The sequence below is a fragment of the Rhinolophus sinicus genome, chromosome 1, assembly GCF_057876585.1.
Source record: "Rhinolophus sinicus isolate RSI-liver-muscle chromosome 1, RSI-T2T, whole genome shotgun sequence".
In the NCBI taxonomy this organism is placed as follows: Eukaryota; Metazoa; Chordata; class Mammalia; order Chiroptera; family Rhinolophidae; genus Rhinolophus; species Rhinolophus sinicus.
In genome coordinates, this window is record NC_142501.1 from 16,149,504 (window position 1) to 16,165,758 (window position 16,255).

A 16,255-nucleotide genomic window follows, 5' to 3' on the forward strand; every position below is an offset into this window, starting at 1 on the left:
TGAATTCATCCTTATGATAACTCTAAAAGGTACCTACCATTATTATCCCCATTTTACAGGGGATAAACTGAAGCATGGAAAATCAAGTCAGTTGCCCATGTTTGCTCTGCTCAGACCCTGAAGAGCTGTGACACTGCTGCTCATGGTCACTGAACTTGAGCAGCTGCCTCCCAAATACCACACGGGTCTTCATCTCCGTTCCTGCCCGTTGCTCAGAATCGAAGTTCAGGTGTATGGATGAAATGCCTGTTTGGGGGATTAACACGTGTGGGCATTATGAGCTCCGTTGATCTACAAATGCCCATGCCGGACCTCAAGGAACATCATTCATTCATTAGGCGGGCTTTTCCTTGGCCCTGCTATGTACCAGCCCTTTGCGGTGCTCCCAGGTGGAAGAGCCTTGCACCTGGCCTAATGGGGGGACAGAGACATAGCCAGAGAAAGGGTCACAACTAAGATAGGTTTTCTTCTAGGCAGGAAAAGCAAAGCAAATCTTAAAAACTAGGAGTTCCTTCATTTTGTTACTTGTGACTCAATTTTCACATAGTTTTGCTGTAGAATATATCTGTGTCACCCAGCAGAGGTTCAGGGTGTGTGTGTGTGTGTGTGTGTGTGTGTGTGTGTGTGTGTGTATTTTGTATATGTGGTGGGGGTTCAACATAAAGAAGGATGTATCTTTCTTTGTTAACCACTTAGCAAGGCAGGAGACCCCTTGAGATGGGAGTGCCCAGAACTGCTGACCCACTTGGGAGAACTTTGAAAGAAGGAGGGTGAAAGGGAAAGGGGTGGATATTTTTAGAATACCTAGTGTGTGCCTTCTGCAAGACATACTGAATGAGGCAGTTTATATGTGTCATCTCATGTCACAGCAACTCTGTGACGTGTGGTGACTCTTAGCCCCATTTTGCAGTAACGAAGCTGATGGTCAGGAAGAGTAACTGACCTGCTCAAGTAACCAGGGTAACACCTGAGTTCAAAATTCAGGTCTCTCTGCCCCACTGTGACTTTTCCTGCCACCCCACTGGTTCCCAGTCCTGGCTGAGCATTAACATAACTGGGGACCTTTCTAAAGCTCTCTGGGGATGGGGCCCCGATATCAGTATTTTTAAACTGCGCTCTTGGTTACTGCATTGCACTGCGGGAGTTGAAAGGTGCTGGCTAAAGCGTGCTGACTGCCGAGGTCCAAGGGTCTGCACGCCTGAAGGTGTCCACATCGATGACTGGTCAAGCTGGGAGGGACCTTGCCCACAGGAAGGCGAATCCTCTCCCCCACCCTTGCCCCCCCATGTGCTTTCTCCAGGGAGGACTGGTGTATCCAAAGCCATCCCACTGGACCTGGACGTGGGCCGGGACCTTTTGCTCTGTTGCATCAGAGGCTGCCCGTAAATCGGCAGCCAGCATGTTTTCTTTTTAGGCCCCAGTTGTAGCGACCTTTGTGTGTCTGTTTATTTCAGGGAAATAATTCCATCCTACAAAATTGATTCCTTGGGGGCTACAGAAGTACATTTGAAGGGACTTCTTTTAGTGGGGTGACCTGAAATGTCCTCTTAAGAGAGGCTACAGCTGTTCACTGTCTCCCAACTCCCATCTCACTTTGCCCTCTGACATCAACCTCTCAGCCTCACTGTCGTGTTCTGACTTATACACATCTCGTATAAGGCCTACTTGTTAATAATTGTAATTAAAAAAGCGGTTTGGGAGCATAGACTGTATGTTGGGCAGACTACTGAGCGTTTTTAATGTGTTATCTGATTGCATTTTCTTGGCAGTGATGAGAGAGTAAACACAAGTCTGAAATCTGGGGAATTTTATCCTTAGAATGGAGAAAGTTACAATCATGCCAGATTTGCTGGCCTTGTTGGAGAATGAGGTGTTCCATGGACTGTGGTGGGTGCCATATTGGAGCAGTTGGCTTGGCTGGGATGGCGGTGGGTAGTTGGCTAACTGAACAGAAGGGTGTGGGGTAGCCCAACAGTACCTGCTCTTCAACCTGCCATTATTCTCAGTCAAGGAAATGGAAAACATTGGTTAATCTGATGCACTGACTGGTTAAGTGGAAATACTAATATAACTTGATCTGTTATAACTTAATGGAGAGCTCAAAATATATCTTTCCAGGTCATTGAATCTCAGCCGTTTAGAGCCAAGCTTTTAAAAAATTGTAACCATGTATTATGGAAATCTTTCTCAAGTGGTTGCACTTTTCTTGCCTTCTTAAAACAGAGTATCTTAAAGATAGTTAAACTTCGTCTTTATGTTTTTGGGGAACTTCTAAATGATTCTCAGTACTGTGTTTTGGAATTCTCATGTCTGCTGTTTCGAGTTTGTCTGTCTGCCCCCTTATCAACTTTCATTCCTTTCGGTGCCCTTTTTAAATGGTAAGAGTCTTCTTTTCCTTAAAGCAAAAATAATGTGTGCTCAATTCTGAAAACTCTCAAGACAAGATTGAAGGTCAAGTTAGTTGTCCTGTCTGATTCTGTCAGTGAGGTTGTCTTCACTGGCTTTCTAGTTCTATTTTTCCACTTCCCCACAGATTTGCTGTGACCAAGCTTGTTAGAACTGTTAGTAGGAAAACTATGGGTGACCATCTGTGGGGGCTCAGTGCATGGATTTGATGACATTTCTTGGGGTGGCTTTTCTAATGGTTTATTTGCCTTATTCATGTTGTCTTCACAGCGGAATGGTCCCTGACAGTTAATCTAGTGAAGTTCCGTCTTCTCATGTAATAGGATGAGCCAGTTTCCGGGAGTGGGACAGGCCAGGCTCACCCACTTAGTATGTGGCCAAGCTGGGTCTCTTGACTCAAGGTCCAGTGCATTTCCCATTTTGCCACCTGTGTTCTAGAAAGTGGCTTTGGAATAAGGAGCTACTGGTACATATGTATAACTGGATCTAGAAAAAACCTACCTTTACCTCGATCATCTACGTTGCTCAGGTGACAGATTTTTTTTTTTTTTTTTTAACTTCTTTTCTGAGGGAGGAAGAAGCAGAATGTAGCCTCGTCTTCAGCATGCCAGACCTACTCTCTGTTGGAACATCAGTCTTAGATTAATATGGAGACGGGCGCAGAAACACACTTGAAAGCAACATACGTTACTATCTGTACATTGCTTACATTTTATGACCTTCTTAAAGATGCAGGGAGCATAAATCTTGGGGAGGTTTGTCTTATTTACTTGTTTGTCTTTTCTGCAGATGGGATGTTTGCATCTGAGCTGGGCTGGCTTCAGATATTTGCTCCAGGATATTTTAGCTGAACTGTATGAGTCCATTAAACAAATGTAAGAGTTTTGAGGAAAGAAGGGCTGTGTCTCAAACCAAATGTTTTACATGGAGAACATCTGGGGAATATTGGTATTTCTGTGTACAGTACATCAGAAAGCAGCTTGGCGGGGTTCAGCTGGGATGTTTCTGGCCTGTGGTTGCTGGATTTGACAGTTTTGTTGTAAGGGAATGGTTCGTATGAAGTGGTGCCATAAAGACAATGCTTGATCCAGGAAGGGGTGTCCTTGTTTAGCCGAGCTCTCAAATTGTTCTGATTAGCTCCCTGGCCAGATTGTTGATGACGTTTGAACCGTCCGATATCTGAGTTTAGTTTTCCCCAAGGCTTAAGCTTCAGAGAAAGGAAGTATCACAAGGCCAGGACTCAGGGTGTTTGTTCTTTACCCCATGTTTCCATAGATTTGATGAAATGTGGAAATAGGTGTGGGCCAGCAGAAGCAGCATTGGCCACAGAATCCAAGTACCTGGGTTGCAACTTGGGTGTTGACTTTAGGACCTGTGGGGGATTTGGAGAGTTAGTTCTTTTTCCCAGTTTCAGTTCCCCTCTTCTGTCTGACTGAGGGATGGTGAGGAGAGTAAAATACAGTGGGGTGGCATTGTATACATAGGAGGTGGTCATTCACTCCGTGGTATCGCATCTATGGGTTTGTGGTCTTATCCACAAGTTCAAAAGCAATATGGACCAGAGTGGAATCCGGGATATCATCTGTGCAGGTTGACTGAATTCAGCAACTTGTATATACTGGGCCAGGTTGGTGGTGGTGGGTTGATGGGTGAGAAAGGAATCATTCTTGTGAAAATTAAGACTTAGGATATTCATCGTATTGGATTCAGTTTAACTCAACATGTATTTATTGAATGTCTGCTGGGGTGCCAATCTCTCCTAGATATTAGGGACATGGGGGGAACAAAGCAATTAGGGTTCCTGTCCTGCATTCTCTTCTCACTCTGCCTGGTATGGACCCTGAATTACCCTCCCTTTTGTTAGGTTATATGTTGACTACGATTTAGGGGGCGTAGACAATGAATGATTGGTGTGTCAGTCTGCTCAGCCTGCCATAACAGAGAGACCAACCACAGACTGAGTGGCGTAAACAACAGAAGTTTACTTTCCTATAATTCTGGAGGCTGTAAGTCCAAGATGAAGGTGCCAGCAGGGTTGGTTTCTGGTGGGAGCTCTTTTCCTGGTTTGCAGATGGCTGCCTGCTTGCTGTGTCCCCACATGGCCTTTCCTTGGTGTGCACATGCTTTGGGTGTCTCTTCCTCTTCTTATAAGGACATTGAACCCTGTTGGATCAGGGCCCCACCCTTATGACCTCATTTAACCTTAATTAACTCTTTAAAGGGCCCATCTCCAAAAACAGTCACGCCTGGGGTTAGGGCTTCAACATAGTAATTTGGGGAGGGGTGGACACAATTCAGTCCATAACAACTGGTAACTCTTTTAGAGGTGTGAACATTATTGGCAGAGAATATGGCTAGACTTCCTGCACCTTTCTGTAAGATCGGTCAAAATGATCCTTACTGAACCCCCGGTGAGCCAGATTAAGAAAGAAAAAAAGACAAAACACCACAACGGTTTAATATAGCTTTATTGTGGTGTGAAAGGAAATTATTGTAAACACTGTATCTGGATGGGACCTGGCGATGGCATTTCGACTAGTACCTCGAGTGAAATAGTGAGCAAAAGGGACAGTGGAGATACTTTCCTGGCTCTTTTTGGGGATGGAAAAGTGAATAACTGAGCAAAGTGAGACCTCAGTCTGGTCTTACTTAGGAGTGAGTGAAACACAGGTGGACATGGGAGCCGTTCACAGAAGGACTTCTCGGGAGGCCCCACCTCTGCACAGGTACACCAGTTTACCTGTGATCTCACAAAAGCACACTTGGCTGGGAAGTGTCTTAGAATCCTACAAGGAGCTTCTCCTTGGCCAAACTCTAGGGTCACGTGTCTCCCCATTGGCACAAGGAGGGTGAAGTACCTTAACTGATAGTCTCTTTGTGCCAAAGCCTGTGTATCTTCTGGTTCCATCTCAGGTCCCACCTGCTCCCTGGAGCCCTCTTTGGCTTCTGTAGCCCACAGCATAGCAGGCAACCTTGTTCTTAGTAACCTGCTTAGTAACTTTGTTTTCTCTTCCCACATCGACTCATTGACGTCTCCCAGTAGAAGGGTCTTGGTGGCAAGTGATGGAAATGGACTCTTTGACTCATTTAAGGAGAAAATGAATTTATGTGGTGTGGTGTATCCCATAGGGCCAGGCTTGGCAAAAGACAAGACCCAAGGAAGCCCCGAGGATCTAGGTAGGACGAAGTAATAATAAATTGTCTTTTCAGAGATTGTTGTTGGAATGAATGCCTCTGCCATTTTCAGACCACTCAAAATTCAATTCTGGTGAAAGAGTATCTCCTTAGGCAAACTCTAGGATCAAAGGTCCACCCATTGGCGTGGGAAGAGTGAATTAATTATCCTGACTGACAGTCTCTTTAACACTGCATCCAATGGGGTAGGGCTACTCCCCAGCGCAAAGTCAGGATGTTCCTACTCGTAGAAAGTTGGATGCATGCAGGTCAGAGAGGAGCCTCCATGTCCGCTGCCCTTTCCAGTTGGATTGTAAGCAACTTGAAGGTTAGGTAGGTCTGGGTCATGTTTTACTGCACCTGTATCAATGCTTTTTTCGGAGTAGATTTCCCAGAATTGCTGACTGGAGAATTGACTCATTATTGCATCATTTTAGGGACATGCCTCCCAGACCCTCCTGTCCAGTGCTGCCTTCTGCTCAGCTGCATGGGCTGGCCTCACAGAGAGCAGCAAGGAACACCAGTGAAGATGGAAGTGATTCAGATTTTAGCTTAAAAAAAGACTTAGGGTGGGGGCAGGTCTGTGTGGCTTTGGTGGGCCTTCATCTCCAGAGACTCCGACTGAGCTCATATCCATCAGACACCGACCACGTGTCAGGCAACGTACGGCTTGCTTCGTCGGAGTGGTACAGAGGTTAAAAGTATGGTCTTTGGGTTTAGTGAGATCCAGCTCTCCAATTCATTAGTTGTGTGCCCCAGGGCGAGTTATTTAATCTTCCTCAGAGTCAGTTTATATTCATTGAGAAAGCAGAAACAATCATGTTTTTGCAAGAATTTAATGAGAGGTTGAGATGTTTAACGCAACGGTGCACAGTGCCTGGCGTATACTAAGCGCTTGATAACTGGTGATTGTTACGATTACTTTTAGCTGTCGTGAATTCTCTCCCAGCCCTTCTGGAGTGGGCGCTCTTATTATCTCATTTTAAAGACCAGCAAGTTCAGGCTCAGTGATTTCGGGACACATAAGGATTCAACGCTTGAGAGATTAGCAAGTAAAAGAAGACTTGATGGCAGGTGGCTGTGGGATGATGAAATGTCCTGCTATGGCTTTTTTTTTTTTTAAGAGTCCTTTCCCACCCAGCTTTATTGAGCTATGACTGACTTTTGATATAAGACATACGTAAGTTTAAGGTGTATAGAGTAATGGTTTGATACACATATATATTGAGAAATAATTATCACGATAAGGTTGGTTAATACCTCCACCCCTTTCATCCCCTTACACGAAAACTATCATTTTGTGTGTGTGTGGTGATAGTATTTAAGATCTACTCTCTTAAAACTTCCAAGTGTATAACACAATATTGTTAACTGTACTCACCGTGCTGTGCATTAGATCCCCAGAACTTGTTCATCGTATCGCTGGAAGTTTTTACCCTTTGACCAACATCTCCCCATTTTCCCCACCCGCACCCCCACCCCCATGCTCCTGGCAAACACCAATCTACTCTCTGTTTCTATGAATTTGGCTTTTCTAGATTCACAGGTGTGATCATACAGCACTTGTCTTTCTTTGTCTGAATTACTTCATTTAGCATTTATGTGAAGGGTCCTTTTAAATACTTGGGGTCCGTTTCAGCAATAGCTTTTTAGCATTTACTATATACCAGGCGCCTGCTAGGCACTAGACGGGATGTAGTGAAGGAGACAGAAGAGGTCCCGGTGCGAATGAAGCCCTACAAGAGCCATGAGTGAGGTTATGAAAGGGGTCCTGTATGTGCACGGTGGGGGTGGACGTGCGGGAGCCGGTCAGCTGAAGGAGTTAGTTGCAGACGATAGGGTGTGGAGGGATGCTGGCAGACAGAAGGACAAAGGTATCGGGGATATGAACACACTCCTCTGCCAGGCTGCTCCTGGGGTCCCTGTACTGACCGCAGACCCCTGCCCCAGTCTCTCCCAGCGTAGGAACTGAGTGACGGGTGTTGGATAAAGCTCACGGAGGCAATCTGCCTGATGGGTGGCAGAAAGTGCCCGGACGGAGCACGCTCCTTGGGGGGGCTGGACGTTTGTAGCCGGAGGTGCTGCTGTGACAGGCCTCCCAGGCAGGTTTGTGGGGTGGGAATTAGAGGGCTGATAAGCATCCAGATGGATGTTGCAATTGGGCTGTGGAGCAGGAACCAGTCTGTTAACTCTCTCGGTAATGGACAATGAGAGCTTCCCTTGGAAGGAAAAGAAGCTTCTGCTTGTGAGGAGATGATGAATGAGGCCTCCAGGGGGACAAATTGCAGCCTGGGTTATTGTTCCTTCCCTAGCTGATAGGTCTTTGCATGCTCTCATTGCCATAAATCAGTTTTCTGAGTAAGAGTGAATCTGTCAGGATAAAAATAACTTCTAAAGAATCATCTCTTTCCCTTAGCTATAAAGTCCCCCATGGTTAAAATATGAATTAAAATTTAAAGTCATGCCCCCCACCTTTTTTTTTGCATGTTACATGTATTTTACCATCTTAAGAAGTTAAAAACTTTTTTTTCCTTTTGTTCTCACCTGGATCAGCTAAATTCAATTGACTGATTTCCTTTCTCTTTGGAAAACTCATTTCGTTCCTTAGGCTTTTTGTGTCCCTTGTTCATTGTTCCCAAGGTCAGTGATTCAGTAGCAACCTGAAGTTAATATTTAAAAGCGATGTTTTCAGTGAATTAAGAAATAATGGGGTGAAAACTTCGTGTGCCTATTCACGTATGATATCAAATCAGGCTTCAGAAATTGGAACAAGGTTTGGACTGAAATGGACTGAAAACAGTGTCCCCAGCATGTTTGTGTGAGGACAGGCCCCTAGCATTAGATGAAGCTGAAATAACACCCCACGCTGCGGTCATAATTTGCCAGCACATTTAGGAGTACCTGTCACTGCCCATCTCGGTGCATTAATAATGTATCAGTTTTGGGATTTTGCTGCCCTGGAGCCCGCCTCGTATGTAAATGTGGAACCTTTCTCTGGCAGTTTCTGTCCTGCTGCTGGCTTAGGCTGTGGAATTTGGTTAGGACTCCTTACCCAGAGTATTAATCCCAGGCTGGAGTAAGTGAGACTCAGGACTCTTGGTGTAATTGCAGTACTACTGTTAACTGCATGAACCTGGACTGTGCTTTAATCTCCTCTGGACTCAGTTTATTCATCTGGAAAATGGGTGAATGGAGGTGGCAATAGGACATTCTGAGGTCCTTGCAGCTCTAACATCTGCTGATGGTAATGGTACTCACTTATCCTATGCCAGTGACCGTTGGTCTTCTCTGCCCTCCATTGTATATACCATCTGCTGCGAGCCCCACGGCAGCCTTGTGGGGTTGATGCTTTGGTCACCCTCATTTGCAGATGAGGAGACTGAGGCTGTGACATGGTTGCCTGAGGACCTCTCTGAGGGGGTGCCTGGGCCAAATTGCTGTGACCGATGCTGTGAACAGGGCCTAAGTGGTGCTGGGTTTGTTAGCAGTTCTGGCTGGGACTCTGCTGGGCTTGGAGGCTGATAAATAAAGGTTGCACAACCCTAAGCTTATCCAATCCGTGTTATAAACAGCATCAGAGCCACGGGCTGCTACCAGCTGAGGTTGTCCAGCTTCTAAGTAACCTCAGCCCTCCGGTCCATCCCTTCCCCTCCGTCTCCAGGGTACTTGTTACCTAGAAGAAGAGCCGTGGCAGTTGAGAATTCGGAGGTGGTGTTGCATTTGGCTTTTGGAAACGTGAAAGTCGAAAAATAAATAGCTGCTTGCCCACAGCTTTGCATTTTTCGTCTTTCTGTGACTCTGGTTGCCAGTGTAGCGTCTCCGGTGCTACTAGACGCCTTTTCATGCAGGGAGCCTTAGGGGTGTTTATTGGAGCAGAGCCTGGAGAGACTTCAGAGGATCCTGGTAAGAAGGCTCCTCGCAGCTGCAGCCAGACCCTCTCTCACAAAGCAGAGCAGGACGTGAGGCTCGGGAGCTCACTTCCCCTCGCCTCCTTTGCACACATTCACTTTTACCAGGCGTGGGAGCCCCAGGTTGTGTGCCGAGCATGGAGTGATCCATCGGCAGCCAGCTTCCATGCCCTTCCAGCATCCATAGGCCCGCCTCGGGCTCGGATGAGAGGAACGACTGCTGGGAACAAGCCTTTCATTTGCCAAGGGGTAAATTAATTTGGTTCATGGAGTCCCCTTCAGGAAGCAGCGTGTTTATAATTCCCCTCTATATAGAGGGGCAGCTCATTAATTTTCACTCATCACCTAATGTTTGATATGACGGTGTCATATTTAAGTCACAGAATAATAAGGGCCATCATGGCTTCATGGACTGTGGTTTAAGATGGCATTTCTCAAACTTCAGAGTGCAGCAGCGTCACCTGGGAAGCTTGTAAGAAATGCTGATACCAGTTTGCCCCACACGCTCCAATTCAGTAGATTTGGGGGCTGGGCCCTGAAATCTGCATTTTGACAATCAGTTTCCCCTTTTTCCCCAACCAGGGGATCTAATGCAAGCGGTGCGCTCACCACCTTTTGGAAGATTGCTCTCTCAAAGAATCTAATTGTGTGCTCCGAGCTGCTTTGTTGCTTGCTTTTGGCATTGCTACTGGTATTAATTTCCCATCGGCCTTCTTTTCGCTGCTCGTTCAGCCATGGCCACTATCTTGTGTTTACAAACCCCAACGCCCACCCTACAGGGAGTGCACATCTGCACATGGCGTCTTCGTCATTAATTCCACTTCCCAGGAGGCATCCCCACATGCAGTAATGACAGTCTTAGCTCAGTCCTTGAAGGGGGAGGGGACGGAGAGCAAGGACGGAGTATATGTGTAAATAAAAACGTCCCAGGCCTCTCTGCGGTCGTCCTAAGCAGGCCCTGGCACCGCCAAATCAAAATCTGATTTGCTGCTTAAATTCTGGAAATAGAACACATTTTTTTTTTTTCATGGCAGGAGAATAATCAGTATCACCTGAGGAAACATCATCTCTGATGGGGAGTTTTGGGATGGAGAGGATTGAGAACTGAGTTCTAGAGGATTCTGTAGTTCAGAACTTCTTACAAGATTGAAGGACGGGTGGTGGTGAGTGGTGTGAGGCCATTCTGTGAAGAAAAAGCTCTTTCTTACACAGGCTGTGCTCCTTGGCATCGGGGTGGCTCTTCTCAGAGCCTGATGATACAACTCTTGGCTTCCAACCTGCTTCTGTCTGAAAAAACATCCATGTAACAACATGAATCAACAGTCCGGAGAGGAAGAAGCCCGTGGGCCCCGCGGCGTTGCTGGCTCGGGTCCCTGTGGGGCCAGTTGCATCATGGCAACTTGTTAGTATGTTGTCCTGAGTTGGCCAGGCTGCTCTCAGAGAGCTGGGGGGTCATGGAATTAGGATCTTTGGCTGCAAAACGGCCTCCTGGGTGGCATCACCAGGGTGCTGGCCCGGCACAGCCTTTCTGAGTGAAAGCCATTTGGTGATCCTGGGGAGATTTGGACCTGTGTGGCCCCAATGGAGCTGTGCCTTGTCCAAACTCTGACCATCAACCGGACAAGAGCAGGAGCCCGTACGCTGGCCTCCAACTTGGCTGCCTGTTTCCACTGCAAGTGGCCGTTGGCCTTTTGGTTAGAAAGGTCCCTGTTCTGCCTCTGACTCAGTGCCCTGCAGCTCCCGTAGAATGTGGCTGGGTGTGAGATCACATCTTGTGAATGGCAGGGAAGCTGCCAGCTCCTGTGGCCAGATAATGCAAACTTGTTCTCACGAAGTGATGCTAATGCCGTGTTTATGGCCGTGCGTCTTCCCTGCTGCTTACTCCCCCAGTGCCACCTCCTGGGACCTCACATATGACCCTGTAAAACTTCATCTGCTTGGAGGGGACCCATTACACTGGACTTGGGAGACTGGGGTCCTTTGAGAGAGTCTGTCACCTGCCATATGTGCTGTCCATTCCAACTTTATGCACAGTCTCAAGAATCAGCAGCCTTTAGGCTCAGCTTGCCTGGGTTCAAGTCTTAGCTCCATCTTTTACATGGAGCTAATTTGGGCAATATTTATCTTCTCCGTGCCTCAGTTTCCACCCCTGTAAAATGGGGCTGTCGTTAGGAGTAAATAAGGTAAGGCCCACTGGCACATGGTTAACACTTAATGAATCGTTAGTCACTGCTGTTAAGCTATTGCCACTGATTTAAAAATATGGATATGTCAAGGCCAAGAGCAGAGCACTAAGGTCTTGCTCCGCAAAGGGTGGTCCCTGGACCTGCCTCATTGGCATCCCCTGGGATCTTGCTAGAAATGCAGAATCCCAGGCCCCACCTTTGACCTTTGGATTCCGAATCTGCATATTAGCAAGATGCCCATGACCCCTCTTTGAGCGGCACTGTTCCAGAACACTCCCTGAAGGCCGCCGACATATGGCAGTGAATGAGCATCTGTGGGACATGACTGTAGAGGGAAGAGGGCTGTGATTCTCCTGGTGAGAGCCTGAAATACAACCTGCCTAGAATTTTCCTCTCTCCCCAAAGCAGGCCAGGAAGACAGCTGTCTGCCCTGCTGTATGTGAGTATGCAGGCTGAATATGAATTTTAATTTTAACCTGCCGTTGCCTCAGTACAAATGCGGGGAGGGGGAAGATGTGTGGGGGAAACAGGGAGGGGAGAGATGATTTGCTGTGGGTTCATCATTCCTAAAATATGGTCTAGGACCCTGTGTCTGATAGGACTCATTTATAGTCACCACCGTTCATTGAACACCTACTGTGTGCCAAGAAGTTTAATTACATCATTTTCACTCCTTACAACAGCCCCAGGAGGTAGCACTTGCTAACCCCATTTTACAGGTGAGGAAACTGAGACCTGTGAGGTTCAGGCTCGCTTAAGCTCACCCAGCCAGTAAAAACCTGAGCTTTCACCATGCTGCTCTGCTTCCCCATTAACCCTGCCTAGATCACTGAGCTCTTAATATTCATAGCGGCCTCTGTGGCCGGTTGCAGAGTAGGTGGTGTTGGTGATTATTCAAAAAAAGGAAAAACTGCTTCTGTGGAAGAGGAACCTGGGCCTGTTACATTTAACAAGGGGTGGGAATTGGTTGGGCTGTTTGCCTCTTAAACAGGCAGGCACTACAGGGTAGAGTTCGCAGATCCACGGCAAGACCTGCTGCTTGCTGCATACGGTTTAAACATTAAACTGTAGGGTGGCCTTATTTAAAAGCAGACCGTTTTATAAGGCACACGGTGCCGTCTAGACGTGGGACATTTATGAAAGTGACTGTGCTGTGTGTCGGGCTCAAACACCTGAGTTCCCGGCTCCAGTCATTTTGAAGGTGGAGTGAAATCTGTGTGACTCATGCAACAACAAATTGGATTCTTTTTCTTTTTTTTTTGAGGGTGTATGATTTCAGACATTTGGTAATCTCTTCCTGCTGGGCCTTTCCTTACCTCCGCCTGTCTCTGTAGATGTGAGTGAGGATGGAAGAAAACTGGAGAGGAGCTTTTCTCCATCATGCTAGCATCTCTGTGCGTGTCTTTGGCAGTCCTTGGCCATGAGGGAACTTATGTAGTTCTTTGTGTCACTTGTGCTTCTTGTCCTTCTCCCCACCGCCTCCCGTCTTGAGGGCTGGGACAGAATATTGTTGGCTGCCTTTTGTGTTGTCTCAGCACTATGCTTGGTACCTGGTAGGTGCTCTAAGGAGTAAGGGAATGAACAATCAAGACCCAGAAAGGCTGAAGCAGATATCCTGAGTCAGACTTTTGATGCTAAGGAGGAGGAAGGTCTTATCCCCTGTTCCCTTGATGGGCAACCATGAGAAGGAGATGGGGAAAGGTGGTCCAGGATTCAAGTTGTCCACCCTTCTGTCTGGTCTCACACTTAGATGCCGTGATGATTATGGTGGGCCTCAGTGGCTCTGAGCTTCCTGACATTTCAGATGAGGGTCCAATTTAAAGACCCAGCAGGGATACTCTCCTGCCCTTTATGTACTTTGGGAGGAAACCCGGTCTCCATTTCCAAGGCCTTCGCTTGCTGTCCCATGAGGAACCCGCAGGAAGTCAAGTTTGTTCTGAGGATAAAAGGAAGGAAGGAAGGCCATAAGTATGAGACATTCTCTGGGTTAAACATGGCTGAGATTTATTGGGCACTTACCCTGGGCCAGGCACATGCTAAGCACCTAACATGTAATCCTCATAGGGAGGGACCCATGCGGTAGGTAGTTATTCCCCTACTTGAAAGAGCAGGAAACTGGAAAACAGAGAGGTTATGTAACCTGTCCAAAGTCACACAGCTCGTGAGGGATTTCAGCCAGAGTTCAAAGCCATATCCCTAACCATTATGTAATACTGCTTCACTGTGCCCTGGCTCAGTTTATCCTTCAACTTCATGAAGCAGGTGCTATATTACGTTGCAGGAGCTACATTTGTTGATCTCCTCCTCCTTTTTAAACAACTCTAAAAGTGTGACCACCACTCTTGGCTCTCTGGGTCCTACAGAAACAGGACTGGAGCTGGATTTGGCCCATAGGCAAACAAAGACGCAAGATAATTTCAGATGGTGGAAAATGGCCCAAAGAAGATAAAAATAAAATGAGGAAAAGTGTAGAGAGAAGGAAGTGGCCGGGGGGGGGGGGGGGGGAGAGGGGCGCTTATCAGCTAGAGGTGTCAGAGACGGCCTTCTCCAAGGGGTGGCGTGAAGCTGAACCTTGAATGATGAGAAGGGTATAAAGCTCTGGGGTGTGCAAAGCACTCAGCACGGTGTCCATACCACATATTAGGTGCTCCATGAGTGCCTGCTATTATTCCTATCGTTATTGTTTTTGTGGTTTGCTATTAACTGGCTCTACGACCTTGGGTGAGTCATTTCACTGCTCTTGGGAGTTGAACTGAAAGCCTTCCTCATGATCTTGGCAGTTACACAGTTCTAAGTGATTTCTAGCATTTGTCTCCTCCTGACTTCCCGCCATCCCTTTGAAATCGGGCGCAGAATGAGCCCTCTTACATTTTCAATAGAAGATTCATTGTCAGAAGAGGGAAGCTTTTGTGGGAGGACAACCACCATGCTTATTAACATTTATGGAGCTCATTTAGTTTCCTCAGTGCTGAGTGGGGTTTTATTAGAATGTGGGCATTCCCCTTTTCACACTGGGCTGGAAGCATCCCCCTGGCAAATGCACCGTGGGACCCTCGGCCTCTGGCTCCACTGTTGGGGGGAATTGACAAGTGGGCTTATTTTCTTATCCCCGGAATGTCGGAATGTCGTCACCCTCCCCTGACCCTGGATGGTAAAAGAATGTATTCTTATTGTCATTTGACAATAGGGCTTCCTGGAGGCCAAGTTCAGCCTGCTGCATAATCAAACGGGTGGTTTCTCCCCTAGGCCGTCTTTAGTTCAGGGAGGAATGTAGGAGTTGGTCCAGTAGCTACTACCCACATCCTCCTGTCTGTGTGTGTTCACTGTCTGCTTCCTCCAAGAACCAGCTTTCAGGATCGCAGGCCCTGCTCAGATAAAATAAAGCCTTCCAAGCATATCTTTACATTTGACGTCAGCATACGGAAGCTTTTCTTGCTACAAACTGAATGGGGCTGTCTTGAAGGTCTGGGGTAGTTCTGAGCCTGGCACTGTGGTGAAAAGGGGCCTTGTAGCTGGAAGCTCATTCATCTTTGTGCAACCTCCTTTTATCCAGCAGGACGTCCTGTGTTTTCTCTCTGCTTTCTCCAGTCCTCGATTACCCATGTAGGTAGGATGTCAAAGAAATCCTGAGTCATCTTACAATCGTGCCTGTCTTGGCTGTGTTTGGCAGGAGTGGGCCTTCCTTTTTTGCTCCAGTTCCACTATCTCGTCTCTGGTCTGGGCTCTCATCACCGAAGAACGTCAACCCCTCCCTCCTCCCTTCCTTCTCGCCTCTCCTTCCCTTTCTGTCTGTCTCCCTGCCTGCCTGCCCACACTAAGTGTTTTCTCAGGTCTGCCACGTGCCAAGCGCAATGTAAAGCACTGGAGATAAAGCAGTGACTAAGATTCCCACTAGTGTAGAGTCAAGGAACGGCACAAATACTGAGTCGATTTCCCTTCGGGAAGTTTCTGCAAAGGAGAAATACAAGAAGCTGCTAGCTGACCTAATCTGTTTTGGGGAGGTCAGTAAATAGCAAAAACAATAATAAAAATAGTTTCCCCATTCTTGTTGAGTCATAGGTGGCCTCACTGTATTTTAGAAATGTTTCCATGTATAGCGTTTGGTCGGGACCTGGCACAAGCCGGAAGCTGCGATTGTTCACAGGAGTGCGTATCATCCTGCTGGAGCTGACTAGGGTTCGTTCACCCTGCGATAGTAAGGTGTGGTACTGCGCTGCTGATAATAAGGACTTTTTATTTTTCTCCAGAGCACTTAATGCCTTTGTAATCCAGAGGATGGTTTAACCGCCTTTTATCTGTGAAAGGGTGGTCTCGGTGAGTGGAGGCCGCAGAAGCACCAGTCTGAAGGGGACGAAGCAGGTTTTTGGAGCTGCCAGCAAATTGGTTGGCGGGCTTCCTTGTTACCCATGGATACCTTTCCCACCAAAGTAGTTTTTGTCCCCCTAGAACCAAGGAGAATTAAATTGCCAACCAACTTGTTCATGAGCAAAGATGAATCCATTGGCAAATACAGAGGGTGCCAAAAATATATATATACATATTTTAAGAAAGGAAAAAACTATTAAAATTATAATACTCAAT

General features: G+C 47.0%; 1 protein-coding gene across 1 annotated transcript in view; it reads left to right on the forward strand.

Moving 5' to 3' along the window:
* Window positions 1–16,255, forward strand: part of NUAK1 (NUAK family kinase 1) — a 73,929-nt gene that overhangs the window by 16,155 nt on the left and 41,519 nt on the right. The gene's annotated exons all lie outside the window — the stretch shown is intronic.